Below are 18,865 nucleotides of genomic sequence, written 5' to 3' on the forward strand. Positions count from 1 at the left end.
AATCACTAGTGTGTATTTATTCCGATCAATCAAAATAATGAAAGAAGCAATCAGAGTCTAAAGAGAGCAGGGATGCAAGATAGGAGAGGCATCTTGTTATGAAGATGAAACTATCAGTAGTAATAGAAGCACACAGTCAGGGCAATGGAGCATAAAGAGATAATACAAAGCATGGCTAGCTTTTGTATGATGTGCTCAGAATGCTCACTTACTGTAACTGGGATGTCTTGTGTTTGGTGATCGTTTATCACAGCAGATCACTCACCCATAATAAATCAGGTCTAGTTTTCATTGTTGATGGATTCTCTAATGGATTAGTGTTCCACCTGCCACTTCTTAGCCCATTCTCCTAATCTTTCCCAGTCCTTCAGTAGACTCCCTAATTCCTCAAAACTGCATTGCCTTCCACCTAATTCTCTGTAATCCAAAAACTGGCTACAAAGTCAACAATTCCATTGTCCAGACTATTAACATAGAATGTGAAAAGTAACTGACACAATGCTGACCCCTTGCGGAACACCACAAGTAACCGACAGCCAACCAGAAAAGGTACCCATTATTCTTACTCTACAACTTCTACTGTTTAGTCAACCTTCTGTTGATGCTGGTATCATTTCTGTCACACCATGGGCTCTTACCTTGTTTGGAAGCCTCAGGAGTAGAACCATCTTAAAGGCTCTCTACAAATCCAAGTAAACAATATCGACTGATTCTCCTATGTCTATCCTTCCTGTTATTTTCTGATGTAGAACATAGAGCAGTACAGCTCAGCACAGGTTGTTTGACCCATTATGTCTACCAACACTCTAACCTACTTTATTATCAATAAAGTAAGCACACTACACTGCTACATAGCCCACTATCTTTATTTCAGCCGTGTACCAATCTAAGAGTTTGTCAGATGTCCCTATATATTTGCTTCTACCACTATTCCTGACATTGCATTTGATGCAATTTCCACTCTGTGTAAAAAATCTGCCTCTAGTATCGTCCCTATACTTTCATCTGATCGACTTCAAATTATATCTTCTTATAGAAACTAGAAAACCTACAGCACATTATGACCCTTCGGCCCACAATGCTGTATTGAACATGTACTTACTTTAGGAATTACCTAGGGTTACCCATAGCCCTCTATTTTTCTAAGCTCCATGTACCTCTCCAGGAGTCTTTTAAAAGACCCTATTGTATCTTCATTTTAGCCATTGCTAGTCTGGGTAAATGGTGCTGGCTGTTCACTCTATCTATGACTCTTACAACTTAATGTACCTATATCAAGTAACCTATCATCCTCCTTGACTCGCAAGAGGAAAGCCCTAGCTCATTCAACATATCCACATAAGTCTTGCTCTCTAATCCAGGTTGCATGCAGCTAAATCTCTTCCATACCCTCCCTAAAGCTTCCACATTATTCCTATAATGAAGTGACCAGAACTGAACAACTGACCTCACCCTTGTTCAGTTTATCTCTTCTCAACTAAAATGTAAGCTATTTTCTCTGATGAAGAGTCTTTGATGTTACGTGTCTCTGCAATCACTCCCTTTGTGATTCCCTTGTCCATGAATCCCTCCCTCAAGGCACTTAACCCTGTAAGTGGCCTAAGTGTTACAGCTACCTATATACTTCCTCCCTCACCCTCCATTCAGGGTCCCAAACAGACCTTCCAGGTGAGGGAACACTTCACCTGTGAATCTGCTGGGGTTGTCTGTTGTGTCCAGTGCTCCTGATGCAGCCTCCTCTACATTGGAGAGACCTGTCATTAATTGGAGGACCGTTTCATTGAGCACCTCTGCATTAGTGGGATTTAGTGGTGGCCAAATATTTTAATTCCAATTCCTATTCCTGTTGCAATGTGTTGGTCTATGGCCTTCTCTCGTGCCAAGAGAAGGCCAAAAGTCAGCTCCATCTTGTGTACTAGCCTATGAAGTACCCAGGACATCTTCAGGAATCGATGTCTCAGAAAGGCAGCATCCATTACTAAGGACCACCAGCACCCAGGGTATGACCTTTTCTGACTATTACCATTAGGTAGGAGGTACAGAAACCTGAACGCACAGACTCAGCGATTCAGGAACAGCTTCTTCCCCTCTGCCATCTGATTCCTAAATGGATGTTAAACCCTTAGACACTATCTCACTTTTTAAAATATACAGTATTTCTGTTCTTTGCATGTTTTTTTAATCTATTCAATATATGAATACTGTAATTGATTTACTTATTTGTTGTTACTATTTTTTTCTCTCTTTTGTGTTATGTATTGCATTGAACTGCTGCTCCTAAGATAACAAATTTCACGTCACATGCTGGTGATAATACACCTGATTCTGAGTCTGATGAGGCCACCCACACGGTGGAAGAACAATACATTATTTTCCATTTGGGTACCCTCCAACCTGATGGCATGCATATCAATTTTCCTCCCTCTATTCCCCACTCTTGACTTTTTACTTCTTTTCACCTGCCTATTACTCCCCCCCCCCCCCCCGGGTCCCCTCCTCCATCCCTTTCTCCTATGGTCCACTCTCCTCTCCAATCAGATTCCTGTTTCTCCAGCCCTTGACATTTCCTACCCACCTGCGTTCAACTCTTTCCTCTCTCCTCATCATTTTATTTTCGCACCTTCCCCTCCTTTCTTCTCAGTCCCATAGAGGGATCTCAGCACAAATCATTGACTATCTGTTCATTTCCACAGCTGCTGCCTGACCTGCTGAGTTCCTCTAGTATTTTGGGTGTGTTGCACTAAATGTAGTTACTCTATCTAGTATATAGAATTTGCAAGATATCCTCTTGGTTGTTGTGGTCTGGTAATACTAATTATCATACAGATCTGCTCATAATTATAGAAGTACACTAGGTTGTTAATGAAGAGTAATTTAAACTTCATATATTATCCATGATACACACAGACATAAGGTTTCTGCAGCTGATACTTCATGCTGAAATGCTGGCAGTATCATTCATGTTAATGAACATAATATCCTTTGTCATTATCATGGAATTTTCTGTTGTCTGACTAATACAGCAGGTCTTGTGACTCTTCTCGGACCAATGTAATGAAAAACAAATTGATGTGAAATGTGATGCATAAGGTATCACTTTATAACCACTAACACTGCAATCATAGGAATGTGCTCAAACAAAAAGTAATCAACCATTCTGCTCTCAAACATCTGTAAATGTGAGGGTGGGTTTTCCTCATCTCCCATTGTGTTCTTTAGCAATCAAGAATATTCCAATCAGAGTTCATTTGTTCTAAATTATAATTCATATCTTCTGAAATTTTGAATTACTCCTAGTTAAATGGAAATTCAGTTATATGCATTGTCCTGATTGATCCATAGTCCAGATGAAGGGTTGGGGACCAGAACATTGATGGTTTATTTCACTTCATATGTTTCCTGTCCTACTGAGGTCCTCCAATCTCTTGTGTGTGTTAGTTAAGACCTCCAGCATCTGTAGAATACCTTGCGTCCGATTTGCTGCTGCACTGTGGAGTCTTTTCAAGGTATGCCTACACTGAAACGGTTTCCACCTGTCTTCAAAGTCCGGATGAAATACCTAATCCCAAAACGTCCAGTGCTTACTTCCTCCATTGATACTCCTTGTCCTGCAAGGAATCCACAGTAAGTTGTTAAGTTGGATTGTTCATAAAAGAGAGTTGGTAGTGGTGGAGGCAGACTAAACTTGAAAGGTGCTCGCCACTTGTAGCAGGGCTTGAGCATAAAATCATATAAAGTAAAATCAAATGACATAGACAATAGCAGGACTTAATTTCCAGATGAACTCAATGTTCGCTTTGACCATCAAAACCTAAAGGAATCATCACAAGCTCCCACAGCCCCTGATGATCTTGTGATTGCAGCCTCTGAGGCTGATGTGCAAATGCCCTTCAGGAGGAAGAACCCATGAAGAGCATCCAGCCCAGATTGGGTACCCGGTCAACTACTAAAGACTTGTGCTGATTAACTGATTGAAGTGTTCACTAAGATCTTTAACTTCTCACTTTGGCAGACTGAGCTACCTACCTGCTTCAAGCACGCTTCAATTATAGCGGTGTCTAAGAACGTGTCAACCCACCTCAATGACTATCATCAGGAGCACTTACATCCACACTGATGACGAGATTTGAGAGAATGGTGATGAAATATATCAACTAAGAAGTGACTTGGATCTGCTTCAATTTGCCTGCTAGAGCAATAGGTCCACAGCAGATTCCATCTCTTTGGGTCATTCAACCCTGGAACAGCTGGACAGTAAAGATGCATACATCAGAATGCTCTTTATTTACTACAGCTCAGCTTTCAATACCATCATTGTCAAAGTGGATCTAGTGGATCTGTCTTCACTAGAGAAGACACAAACAATCTCCCAGATGTAACAGTGGCCAAAGGAACTAGGGTAAAGGATGAACTGAAGGAAATTTATATTGGGCAAGAAACGGTGTTGGATAGACTGAGTCTGAAGGCTGATAAGTCCCCGGGACCTGATGGTCTGCATCCCAGGGTACTTAAAGAGGTGGCTCTAGAAATCGTGGATGCATTGGTAATCATTTTCCAATGTTCTATAGATTCAGGAACAGTTCCTGCTGATTGGAGGGTGGCTAATGTTGTCCCACTTTTCAAGAAAGGAGGGAGAGAGAAAACAGGGAATTATAGACCGGTTAGCCTGACGTCAGTGGTGGGAAAGATGCTGGAGTCAATTATAAAAGAGGAAATTATGAGACATTTGGATAGCAGTAGAAGGATCAGTCTGAGTCAGCATGGATTTATGAAGGGAAAATCATGCTTGACTAATCTTCTGGAGTTTTTTGAGGATGTAACTATGAAAATGGACAAGGGAGAGCCAGTGGATGTAGTGTACCTGGACTTCCAGAAAGCTTTTGATAAGGTCCAACATAGGAGATTAGTGGGCAAAATTAGGGCACATGGTATTGGGGGCAGAGTACTGACATGGATTGAAAATCGGCTGGTTGACAGGAAACAAAAAGTAGTGATTAACGGGTCCCTTTCGGAATGGCAGGCTGTGACCAGTGGGGTACCGCAAGGTTCGGTGTTTACAACATACATTAATGATTTAGATGAAGGGATTAAAAGTAACATTAGCAAATTTGCTGATGACACAAAGCTGGGTGGCAGTGTGAAATGTCAGGAGGATGTTATGAGAATGCAGGGTGACTTGGACAGGTTGGGTGAGTGGGCAAATGTATGGCAGATGCAGTTTAATATGGATAAATGTGAGGTTATCCACTTTGGTGGCAAGAACAGGAAGGCAGATTACTATCTAAATGGAGTCAAGTTAGGAAAAGGGAAAGTACAACGAGATCTAGGTGTTCTTGTACATCAGTCAATGAAAGCAAGCATGCAGGTACAGCAGGCAGTGAAGAAAGCTAATGGCATGCTGGCTTTTAAAACAAGAGGAATTGAGTATAGGAGTAAAGAGGTCCTTCTGCAGCTGTACAGGGCCCTGGTGAGACCCCACCTGGAGTATTGTGTGCAGTTTTGGTCTCCAAATTTGAGGATGGACATTCTTGCTATTGAGGGAGTGCAGTGTAATCCTAGAATGGCGGGACTGTCATATGTTGAAAGATTGGAGCGACTAGGCTTGTATACACTGGAATTTAGAAGGATGAGAGGGAATCTGATTGGAACATATAAGATTATTAAGGGATTGGACACACTGGAGGCAGGAAGCATGTTCCCGCTGATGGTCGAGTCCAGAACTAGAGGCCACAGTTTAAGAATAAGGGGTAGGCTATTTAGATCAGAGATGCGGAAAAACTTTTTCACCCTTGAGAGTGGTGGATATGTGGAATGCTCTGCCCCAGAAGGCAGTGGAGGCCAAGTCTCTGGATGCATTCAAAAGAGAGTTAGATAGAGCTCTTATAGATAGCAGGGTCAAGGGATATGGGAAGAGGGCAGGAACGGGGTACTGATTGTGTATGATCAGCCATGATCACAGTGAATGACGGTGCTGGCTAGAAGGGCTGAATGGCCTACTCCTGCACCTACTGTCTATTGTCTTTTGTCTAAAACTAACCAATAAGCTTCAACACCTTGGCCTCAATACCTCCCTGTGCAATTGGATCCTCAGTTTCATTAATTGCAGACCCCTGTCAATCGGATTGGCAATAACAACTCTTCCACAGGATCCATCTGCATAGGTTCACTACAGGCTATGTGCTTAATCCCCTGCTCTACTTGCTTTACAATTATGACTGTGTGGCTAAACACAGTTCCAAAGCATTTTCAAGTTTGTTGATGAGTTCACTGTTGTTGGCAGAATTAAAGTGGTGACGAATCAGCAGATAGGACGAGGACTAAATATCTGGCTGAGTGCTGTTGCAAGTACAACCTCTTACTTAAAGATAGCAAACCCGGAAACTGTTTGTTGACTTTAGGAGGAGGAAACCCAAGGTCCATGAACCAGTCCTCTTGGGAGGCTCAAAGATGGAGACTGGCAGCAACTTTAAATTCCTCAGTGTTGTCACTTAGGACACATGTTCTAGGCCCAGCACATAAGTGTAATTATAAAGAAAGCATGGGAGCACCTCTAATTCCTTAGGAGTTTATGGGATTTGGCATGACATCTAAAAATTTGACAAACTTCTATAGATGTGTGGTACAGAGTATGTTAGCTGGTTGCATCATAGTCTGCTATGGAAACATCAATGCCCTTGAATGGAAAATCTGAAGAAAAGCAGTGGATGCGGTGCATTCGATCATGGGTAAAGCCCTTTCCACAATGAGCACATTTACCTGGAGAGTTGTTACAGAGAAGAAGCATCCATCATCAGAGACCACCACCACCCAAGATGTGTTTTCTTCTCACTGCTACCATCAGTAAGAACGTATAGGAGGCTTAGGGCTCCCACCACCAGGTTCAGGAACAGTTATTACTTCCCACCAATCAGGCACTTGAACTAAAGGGGATAACTTCACTCATTTTCACTTGCCCCATCACTGAAATGTTCTCACAACTTAAGGCTCACATTCAAGGACTCTTCAGTTCATGTTCTCAATACTTATGCTTGTTTAATTATTATTATTATTCCTTACTCTTTTCATTTTCACAGTTTGTTGTCTTTTGTACATTGGTGCTGTCTTTCACTTAATCGATTATAGTTATTATTCTATTATTAATTTATTGAGTATGTCTGCAAGAAAATGAATTTCAGGGTTGTATTTGGTGACCGATATGGACTTTGATAATAAAGTTATTTTGAACCTTTGAACTTTCACACTTGAGATCTTTGACTAATGTTGTGCTTCACGGATCACTGCTGGGATTTTAGTTGTTAATGAGACCTATCTATAAATGATCCAGATGAAAACAAAGGTGTTTTGATAAGAAAGCTTAAAAATGACACAGATTTTGGTAGAGCTGTGGATATTGAGTATGGATGTCAAAGGATACAGCAGGATACAAACTAAATAGGAAAACGGACAGAAAATTTGCAGATGGACACTCTAAGAAGGATATGGAGGCTTTGAAGAGGTTGTAGAATTGGTTTACCAGGTGCTGTCTGGATGAGATTATGGGAACTATCAAACTTGGATTGTTTTTGTTGAAGCATTGGAAACTGAGGGGAGATCTGAGTGAAGTATATAGAATAATGAGAAGTGTACACAAGGCAGATGGAGGCTTTTTCACAGGGTGAAAATATCAAATATCAGGGGAGAGCTGGGGAAAGATTGGAGGAGAAGAATGAGGTGATTTTATTCTGCATTCAGAGTTGTAGATGCCTGGAAAAGGATACAAGGGAAGCATTTAAGAGGCATCTGGACAGACATGTGAACAGGCAGGAAGTGATTGAATGCAGATCAGCTGCAAATAGATGAGATTAGTTCAAAGTTCAAAGTACATTTATTATCAAAGCATGTATGCAGTATACAACCCTGAAGTGCATCTTTCTCACAGAAAGCCACGAGACGAAGAAGCATTGAACCAACCCATTCAAACATCAAACCTCTCTACCATCCCGCATGCAAAAACATCAAACAGCAAGAAAAAAATAAGCATAAACGTAGAATATAAAACAGAAAAGGCATATTTCAGTACTGTTCAGCTCTGTGTTCATTATCTACAGGCCATCCTGATAGTTAGGTTGACGTTATAGTCATCACAGACATGATGGTCTGAAGGACTTGTTCTTTCAAAATACTGTTCATATGTTTTGTGTTGTTATAAAATTAATAAAAGTTATGAATATGATATATTTTTGAAAATTTGGCTCCAATACCTACAAAAGATAGGATTAAATACATAGGTCCTTTGAAGATAAAATTATAAGGTAATTGGGGAAAGTAAAAATAAATATTAAAATTATTTTGAACTCCATGGAGCATGTGGGGATCCTCCGATATCCAGGCAATCTTTCTCTTCTTTCTCTTTTTTCCTTTCTTTCTTTAGATAAGGGTTAAGGGGAAGGGGGGAGGATTAATATTATTTTTCTCTTTCTTACTATTTTATCATCACATTTATTCTTTGTAATTTTCTAAAAAATTAATAAATAAATTTAAAAAAATAAAAGTTTTATTGCTGTATTGTTGGGAGTTGGTGGGAGTGGTGCAACATGACTATATGACAGAATCAAGATGGTTTGACTTAGCTTCCTGATTCATCGATACTATGGTATTGTTTTATAAAGTGGATTACAAAGAAACATCCAATGAAATGTATTGTTTGCATTATCAAGGATTATCCTGGGGGCAGCTCCTAAGTGTTGCCAACTGAGCACGTCTATCATGCTCAGCAGAAGAACACAGAACAGAACAGAATACGTGAAGTGACAAAGCATCAACATCAAAACAAACCCCATTTCTCCATTACACACACACACAAACATACACAGTGCTTCAACCCCAGGACAGGTATCTTCTTTCACCTACAATCTCCAATTAACGTGGTTTGCAGACATTAGGCCACTGTCTTCCCAGTCAATTAACCAAGAATCATGAACTTGGAGCAGTGCCCATCAGGCTTTGATTTCTGGACTACCTATTGACCTTTTAGGCTTTGATCTAGACTTCCAATTGACTCCCTGCCCCCCCCCCCAACCAGGTATTGATTGATCCTCAGCATTGATACAAGACTCTCTAACGATGATGAATGTAGACCCAAAATCTAGGCATCCAGCTCTAGACTCGCTAATGATAGCACTCTGAATACTGGCATCAAGCTCTGGGCTCCCAATTTGCATACCAAAGGTGTCACTTGTCTTCTTTCCTGCTGCCACACGGAACTTAGGTCCTGGAACACGTCGGCTACTCCAGCCCTTCTCCTTGCAGGTCTGTGGACCTGGCCCATGTCAGCAACCTTCCAACACGGAGTGGAGGCTTAGACTCTGGCCTGGCCTCTAACTCCCTCACATCTCTGTCCCTGTAGCCTAATTTGATACCTAGCACACTTCTCTGTCATTTGTTTGCTTTTGTTTTGTTCTGAATTTTGTTTGCTATTTAAAAAAAATACAAAAGCCAATATAGACAGGTTAAATGTCATAGTATTGATGACTGCAGCAGTAAAATGATGAGAACAAAGTAAGTGTACAACACACTGACCAGGCTCATGTGAAAAACAGAACATGAAAATGAAATGTTTTATCCTGCAGAGAGGATTAAAATGGGGGATAATCACAAACTGTCCAGGCAGAATCGTTCTCTTATCTGTGTTATGAAACATGCTCAGCAGTGTTCACTGTTGCTTAAGTAAGTTGTTAATCATGCAGATTTCAATTAAGTGCTTTTAATTTTGATGTCAACTTTGAGCTTGTTAGTTTTTTCTCTTGGTTAGATAAATAATAGAGTCAATTCTGGTAACATAAAGGTAAAATGCAAACACAATTATGTTCTATAGGTCGAAACAAAAGGGTTAGCACTCAGAAGAATTAACTTGAAGTAGGAATTTGGCTCACAAATGACACAATCACTGGCGTGTATTTATTCAAATCAGAAGAGCGGAAGAAGCAATCAATATCTAAACAGAGTAGAGACGCAAGATGAGAGAGGCAGTCTGAAGATGAAACTATCAGCAGTAATAGGAGCAAACAGTTAGGGCAATGGAGCATAAAGAGATAATACAGAGCATGGCTAGCTTTTGAGTGATGTGCTCAGAATGCTCACTTACTGTAACTGGGATGTCTTGGGTTTGGAGATCGTTTATCACAGCAGATCACTCACCCATAATAAATCAGGCCTAATTTACATTAATGTTAATGGATTGTCCAATGGATTACTTGTGCTAAGTAACTATCAAAGTGATATAGCTAAAAATCTGCTCTGTAGCTTCAAGCTTTGAAACTTCAGAGTAATGCATTGTTAGCTTTCATAGCAAATCATGAGAAGGTGAGGTTAATTTAAATATGGAGACAGTAACATTGGGTAGAATATTGGATCAAAACTGCAAAGTAAACTGGATGAAAGTTTGTAATTAAAAGATTCTGCCACCTGATCATAACACCACTATGGGAAAGACAGAATTGAAAATAAGTGAATAGAAGTTTTCTGATTTAAAAACCTGTTTGTGATTAATGATGATAGTTAGGTTGTGTTAGCAAGGAATAATGTAGATTAATGGGTCTGAGCAGCTGCTGCCAGGGAATGGGCCTGCATGATTCCATGAAATAAGTCCTGGTTAACAGTTCTTCTTTAGGTTACAAGAAACAAATACTCACATGTCATGTAAAAGCTTACTTATGCACACGTTTGAAATCCAGTCTGTTACTCTCACTTCATACCATCACATTTCGAATAACCTCTTGGTGAACAACCTCTGTCCCCTCTCCAGTGTAGTTAGAACTGTTCTATATAGTGTGATGACCAGAACTGCACACAGTGCAATAGTTGTAGGCCAATCAGTGTTTTATAAATCTGTATCATAATCTCCTCGTGTTGGAGTAACTACCTGTTGTTTCATTAGCATCCATCTTCATCTCTCCCATTTAGTGTCTACCATTCATTTTAGCAGTCATTCAAGCAGTTGTTCTAACATTTATTCAACCAGTCATCACCACATCAGACATTTCTAGCACCCCTCCCCTCTCCACTCTGAAGGAGATGAATCAGCAGAGCTGATGTTGGATTAATCTAGTGTAGCACATACTTCTCACCTAATTACCGTCAGCGATTTACTGTGAACATCAGTGTATTCACTTTATAAGCTGATACTAGTTACATTGATCAATACCAAATATGACTTCAGTCTCTACATGTTAGGAATCAGTGTATTCACCTTATGTTGCTATAAATTAATCTTGATGAATATTAAATGTAGCTATTCAGACCCAACGTGGTTGAATTCTGTCACTCATCCATGGCTTGCAGGTATTACAAGCTTCTTTTGTCTGCTGTGCTATTCAATCATGGATTATTTATTTTTCCTCTCCAGCCCACTTCCTTGCCTTCTCCCCTTAACTTATGACACCCTTATTAATCAAGAATCCTTGAAACTCCACTTTAATTGCACCTTATGTCTTGGCCTCTGCACTGTCTACGACAGTGAATTCCTCAGATTCACCATCTCTGGCTAATGAGATTCTATCTCCACTCAGTTGCAAATAATATGTCCTGCTATTCTAAGTCTGAAAGCTCTGGTCCTAGATTTTCCCACAACTGGACCCACTCCCTATGAGTCCTCTTTATCTGAGCATTTCAATATTCGCCAGGTTATAATGAGATCCCACTTCATTCTATTGTACTTCAGTGAGTGCAGGCTGACTTTAACCCTATCATTCCCAGGATCATTTTCTTGAATCTCTCTGGACCTTCTCCAAGGCCAGAACATCCTTTCTCAGATATGGGGCCCAAAGCTGTTCATAGTAATATAAATGTTGTCTGACCAATACCTCAAAAGCCTCAGCATGACATTTTTGCTTTTATACCCTTAATCCTCTGGAAATGAATGCTATCTTTTCATTTGCCTTCCTAAGTACCATCTCAGCCTACAACTTAATGTTTAGGGAACTCTGCATGAGAACTCCAAGGTCAGTTTGCATTTCTTTCTCCTGGGCAGGCAGCACAAGGGCAGTGACCACCCTAGTTCAACAACTGCCTCGGCTTCAGGGTCATGAAATTCATTTGTTCAAGTCCACAAGTTCAAATCCCATGATTGTTGAATCCTAGGGTCAATACCGGAGTTTGAAGCCCCAAGGTCGAACACCAAGGGCAGTGGTACTGGTGGTTGAGGCCCATTGTCTGCCATTCTGCAAGTCCAGGACAGGGAATGGTTGTTGGAGGCCCGGAATAGGCCTATCTTGGTGTTAAAGGTGTCTCTTTGTGTTTGAGTGGGTCTGCTGAACATTGTGGACATGCTATGTTGTCCCCAGAATGTGTGGTGTCCCTTGTGCTCTAGCACATTCTAAGGTGTTGTTGTTTATCTACACAAACTATGCATTTCACTGGAGGAACTCAGCAGGCCAGGTAGCATCAATGGAAAAGAGTACTGTTGATATTTCAGGCCAAGACCTTTCATCAAGACTGGAAAAAAAAGATGATGAGTCAGAGTACCAGAAAAAGTGGGATCTTCAAATGGCCGCCCATTTTAATTCTACTTCCCTTTTCCATTCTGTCCACAGCCTCCTCTGCTGTCACAATAAGGCTACACTTGGGTCTACTACTTTTCACATTATATATTAATGGTCTTTATGGCCAGGTTTGTGATGAGACAAAGATAGGTGGAGGGGCAGGTAGTGATGAGGAAGCAGGAAGTTTACAGAAAGACTTGAAGTAGTAGACCCAACACTAGTCTCTGCAGAACACCACTAGTCACCAGCTGCCAACTAGAAAAGCCCCCACTATTCTTACACTTTTGTTCTAACAGTCAGCAAATCTTCTGTTGATGCTAGTATTGTTTCTGTAATGCCATGACTCTTATCTTGTTTAGCAGCCTCATGACTGGAACCTTGTCAAAAGACCTTCTGAAAATCCAAGCAAACAACATCCACTGACTCTCATTTGTTTATCCTGCCTGTTATTTTCTCAAAGAATTCCCAAAGGTTTATAAGGCAAGATTTCCATTTAAGTGAGCCATGCTGACTTTGGCCTACATAATAATAAAAAATAATAATAATTAGAGTCCCTAACAACGGACCTTAATGTCTTGTAAACCACTGAAATCAGACTAACTGGCCTACAATTATCCATCTATTACATCCCTCTCTTCTTAAAGAGCAGAGTGACTTTCGAGATTTTCCAGTTCTCCAAAAATATTCCAGAAATCCATGATTCTTGAAAATCACTATTAATGCATCTATAACTAACTTTTTACAGAACCTAGGGTGTAATCCGTCTCATCCAGGTGACTTATCTACGTTCAGACATTTCAGCTTCCTAGGCACCTTCTCTCTAGTAAAAGCCACTTCACTCACTTCCACAATGAAGTCTGATGCAAAATGTTTATTGAGTTCATTCATCATTTCTGTGTACCATGTTACTACCTCTGCATCGTCATTTTCCAGTGATACAATGTTCACTCTTATCTCTTCTGGTATCCTCTTTTATGGAGCATGAATTCTATCATATTATAATCACTGCCTCCTAATGGTTCCTTTACCTTATGCTCCCTAATCTCCGACTCATTACAAAATTCTACACTGTCTGTTGACTATGAATGTTTCAGTTGGGTTCTCCAGTTTTCTCTCACATTCCTAAGATATACAGCTAGGGTTAGGGTTAGTGAGTTGTGGGCATGCTGTGTTGGTGCTGGAAGTGTGGTGATACTTGTGAGCTGCTCCCAGCACTATTCCCAGACTATGTTGTTCATTGATATGAACAAAGCATTTCATTGTACGTTTCAATGTTCTTGTGACAAATAAGGGTAATTTTTTAAATCATTAATCAAGCTTGGCAAAGTCATTTGAAAGAATTTCTCAGAAAATCTCCATCTTCCTAATTATATGAACTTTTGAAACTTGAGACTTATCTGAACTAATTTCCACTCACATCTGGCAATAAAAATAACAGAAAAATTATCTAGCACTTTCTTGTATATGACAAATAAACTCTTCTTGGGCTTCAAGCCAGGTTCAGGTGTTGATTCAATGACAAACTGCCATCTTCATAATCGAAATGTCAGTTAAAATCGATACCTGTACCTGGCTGAAATCCTTGTGAGCCAGTTTGCTAGAGCTGTTGTGGAGGCTTTAAGCTAATTTGGCAAGAGGATAAGAATCAGTATGATAGGACTGAGAATACACATGCAAATACAATATGTATTGAGACTGTGAAGAAGGATGATAGGGCAAAATTGCTGTCAGTGGGATCAGCTGAGGTGTAACTTGGGGCAAAATTAAAAGGGGAGATTGGGGTTGACAAGAAAAATGGATCAGCCATGACGAAATGGCCTAATTCTGCTCTTATATCTTATGTTCTGACACTCTTGAATTTCCAGCATGCTACTGGTGCCTTCCACAGTGAACACCAAACACAAAATATTTATTAAGTTTATCCACTATTTCTTTGTCCCCTATTACTGTTTCTCCAGCATCATTTTACTAATAGTTCAGTATCCACTCTTGCCTCTCTTTTACTCTTTATATATCTGTAAAAATTCTGGTATACACCTTTATATTATTGTGTAGCTTATCTTTGTATTTACATTCTTTACTTTTTGCTGTCAGTTTTGAAAAGCTTCCCAATCTTCTAACTGCCCTCAAAGTTTGACTATATAATATTCCCTTTCCTTTCATGATATTTTTGACTTGCCTTAACAGCAGCAGGTTTTGGACCAAGTCCCTTCATCAGGACTTTGAAGGAAATAGGAAAACTTCTTCAGGATAGGTAAATTTCACAGTAGAGCAACAAATCAGAGACATGTGAGATTCTGCAGATGCTGGAAGTCTGGAGCATCATACACAAAATGATAGGGGAACTCAGCAAGACTGGCAGAGAAGTAAACAGTCAATGTTTCAAGCAAAGGCTCTTCATCAGGTGAAGTCATGTAACTGAACTTACACTCAAATAGGAGTAATCCATAAAGTCTCAAATTGTCAAGATCTATGTTTTAAGAAAGAATGATATTCTATTGAAATAGACTTCATTTCTAAACAACACAGTGGCGGGGGGGGGGGGGGGAGCGGGGAACCCTTCACTCACACTTACATGATTTACAGATATGTGATGGCATAACAATTCTCTCCATTTTTGTTTTGAGCTCCTCTGATTGTAGTGTTTGCAAATATAAAGTGATAACTATTGGTTTTTTTGTTATGTTGCTCCCAGAAAAAGAATAAAACCTTTCTATATTGCTCGTATTGAAGAAATGCCTTTGTTGATGACAGAGGATATTGTGGTTATTAATATGAATAATACTGCCACCATTTAAGCATGAAATTATCAGGCACAGGAGCCTTATATTCATGTGTACCATGGATAAGGCATGAAGTTTAAATTGCTCTGCTCTAACAATCTACATCCATAATTGTGAGAAGATCTGTACAATATTAATTATTACCAGTCAAGCACAACCAGACCATAGGATATCTTGAAAGACTTTATCAGTAAAAGGAATGATTGTTCCTGAAAGTATATATAGTGATTCTGCAAATTAATTTACAAATCATTATCCTAAGTAAGATTTCTGGAGAGAATAACAATAACTTCTTTTGGAAGAATTTTTGAAACTTAAACATTAATCAACTAATGAGAACGCAGAAAATGCTAGAAATGCTCAGCTGCCCAGACAGCATCTGTGAAAAAGGAAACAAAGTTGGCATTTCACATCAAAAACACTTCATCAGAGAAATCTGTTTATTTTAATTTGTTAAGGAAGGTTAGATTAGACAAGGAATGGTAGGGTATGGTCATCTACTCAGTTCTGTTCTCTTCATTACGGGAAGACTGTGGAAGCATTAAAGAGGGTGCAGATGTATGCTGGATTAGAGACATGCTCTATAAAGGAAGGATAAATGAGCTAGGACTTTTCTCTTTGAAGTGAAGGAGGATGAGAGGTTACATGATAGAGTTGTATAAGATGATAAAAGTCATAGATAGAAGGGACAGCCACCACCTTTTACCCAGGGTGGCAATGGCTACACAAGAGAACATAATTTTATTGCAACTGGAGGAAAATATAGCAGAGATGTCCATGGTAAGTATATGAAATGCACGGCCTGGGGTGGCAGCAAAAGCAGATACATTAGAAACATTTAATTGACTCTTACATATGCATGTGGAAGAAAGGAAAATGGAGGGCTCTGTGGGTGGGAAGTATTAGATTGATCTTAGAGTATGTTAATATCATGGTGAAATATTGTGGGCTAAGCTGCCTGCCTGTGTTGTGTTGTACTGGTCTATATTTCATGTTCTATGCCAGGACTGCCAAGGCTGATAGTTTAATAAAGTAAGCAGGTGAAAGATTACAGAGATCCTTACAATCTGTAAGACATTGGCTGCTAGTTAGAGAAATTACAAGCAAAATTTGTTAAAGACATTAACTGTGGAACAGTAGTGACCAAGGGTGAACAAGACAAAACTGACCAATCATTCAAAGCTATAGCCTTGGAATTCATGGCAAATCTTTCCACTAAGAGTTAAGGATTATTTTATTCTGTACAATATTCTTACAACTGTATGGAGTCTCCATATATTCTCCCCATCAAATGCGTGGGTCTTCCCTGGGAGTGCCAGTTTCCTCCGCAGTCCAAAGACATACTGTATAGGTTAGGTGGTCATTGTAAAATTGGCCCATGATAAAGTTAGGGTAAACTGGGGTTGTGAGGTTGCTGGGAAAACATGACACAAAGGGCTGGAAGGGCCTACTCTGCACTGTAACACTAAATAAATAAAAAAAGAGATAACAATGCTAAATAAAATTCACTGTGGCAGGGCCGTGTCTTAATGCGAGGCACAATCTACTGATTAGACAATTTGAACAGCGGCCCAGATAGACAGGAAAGGCAGGATATTAGGATCAGAGGCAGGAGGTGGGCTGGCTTTGCTCACTCTCCCCAATGTTCACTCCTCTCTCTACAACACCGAGGCTCAGAGCCTGCCCTGGCTGTTGTGCTTTCTGTCTGTGAGCTTTGTGGTAAGTAGCCCCACTAATATGATGAACTAAGACTGAGGCTTGGGCCCATGCCAGGCTGCTCCGGGGACTGGGATCTAAGGACTCAATATGGTTCCTAATGCTGTTTCTTGCTTCTATTGTTTACATTAATATGTGTATTTTTCTCTTCCTGTGTGCATTGGGTGTTGGTACTATTTTTTTAGATTGGGTTCTTTTAGGTTTCTTGCTTTGTGACTGCCTGTAAGCAGACAAATCTCAAAGCTGTAAAATTTATGCATTCTTTGATAATAAATGTACTTTGAATCTTTGAATTTGTCAGGCATCCTCAGCATTTTTGCTTTACTAAAGCACCTCATTACAGATATCTGCGAACTCTCAGTTCCATTACTATCTTGCTTTTATTTTCAGTGTTTCTACTGTATGTCCTGTCTAAATGTACATTAAAAAAAGATGACATATATACAGTAAGTGACTGCAGGACAACCAGAATTTAAACAGAACTATAATTCTACACTTGCACTGGATCAGTGTTTCCCAATGTGGGTAATATTGTCCCCCGGAGATTGGTGGAGGAGTGAGAGCTCAGTAGTGGGGGGGGGGGGTAGCTAAGGGATTACAAATTTAAATTAAGAAATTATTATAACAATTGATCATCAGTATCTTATTACTTTCCCCTTTATTGATCGCAGCATTTGAGGTTGGACTTAGCCAATAGGCAATTGACTGTGGTCCTTAATCCCTGCTGAAAATGGCGGAAGCAGATCAAATGAAAAAGAAGTGTAGACAGTGTAGTGTGGAATCTCTGAAATATGGATTCACACCAGCACCAAGCAACCAATAGCAACCAGTGTGTCTATTGTGTGAAAAGTGTTTTTTTTAATGAGGCAGTGAAACCGTCTAGACTCATTGAAAATGTAAAGAGAATGCACTCTGATAAAGCAAATAAAAACTAGGATTATTTTCTGTCATTTCATGAAAGCATTTAAAAAACAGAAAACACTTCAACACTTCGAAACATGTCTGCCAGAACTTCACAACAAAACACTGATGGTTTGCGTGGTTCATACAACATTTCATTGCTCTTTGCTAAATCTAAAAATCCTCGCACAATCAGAGAACTGGTTCTGCCAGAAATAAGGGAGGTCCTGACTATGTTTTTGCATAAGACCAAGCCAAATAATTAAAGAAATTCCACTCAGCGATAATTCTGTTCAAAGATGAGTACATATATGAAATATCTGAGAATGTGGAAGACACATTGTTCAACATACTTAGGACAGCAGAGTTTGCTCTGCTGTTGGTCGAGTGAACTTTGGCAGGCAATAAATCTTTGCTTCTTGGTTATGTTCACTTCAGAAAAAGAAGAAAACATGATTCAAGAGTTGTTATTTTTAAGGGGACTAGAAACAAATATGAAGAGGGCTTCAATATTTCAGGTTGTAGAGCGATTTTTCAATGAAAAGGACATTCTGCTTATCAACATTCTTGCTTGTGCAGCAGATTGGGCACCATCACTGAAAGGACACAACCATGAAATCATTACTTGCTTGAAAAAAGCTGTAGCTAACATCTTTACCATTCACTGTGTAGCTCACACACAATATCTTGTCACAAATCATTAAGAACTGTTATCACAGTGGTAAATAAAATCATGTCCTCTGCTCTTAACTATTGACAATTTTGAGAGCTTTGTATTGAGTAAGATGAAGTTTGAATGCCTTGCACACAGAAGTCAGGTGGCACTCAAAAGGAAACTGCCTGAAATGCTTTTATGCACTTTTTGAAACTGCAATAAAATAATTTGAAAACTTGAATGCTTCATTCAGTAATTAATTCAAAAAATATTAGTCAAGCTTATTGTCAGTC

Source organism: Hypanus sabinus, chromosome 1 (assembly GCF_030144855.1).
Source record: "Hypanus sabinus isolate sHypSab1 chromosome 1, sHypSab1.hap1, whole genome shotgun sequence".
NCBI lineage: Eukaryota > Metazoa > Chordata > Chondrichthyes > Myliobatiformes > Dasyatidae > Hypanus > Hypanus sabinus.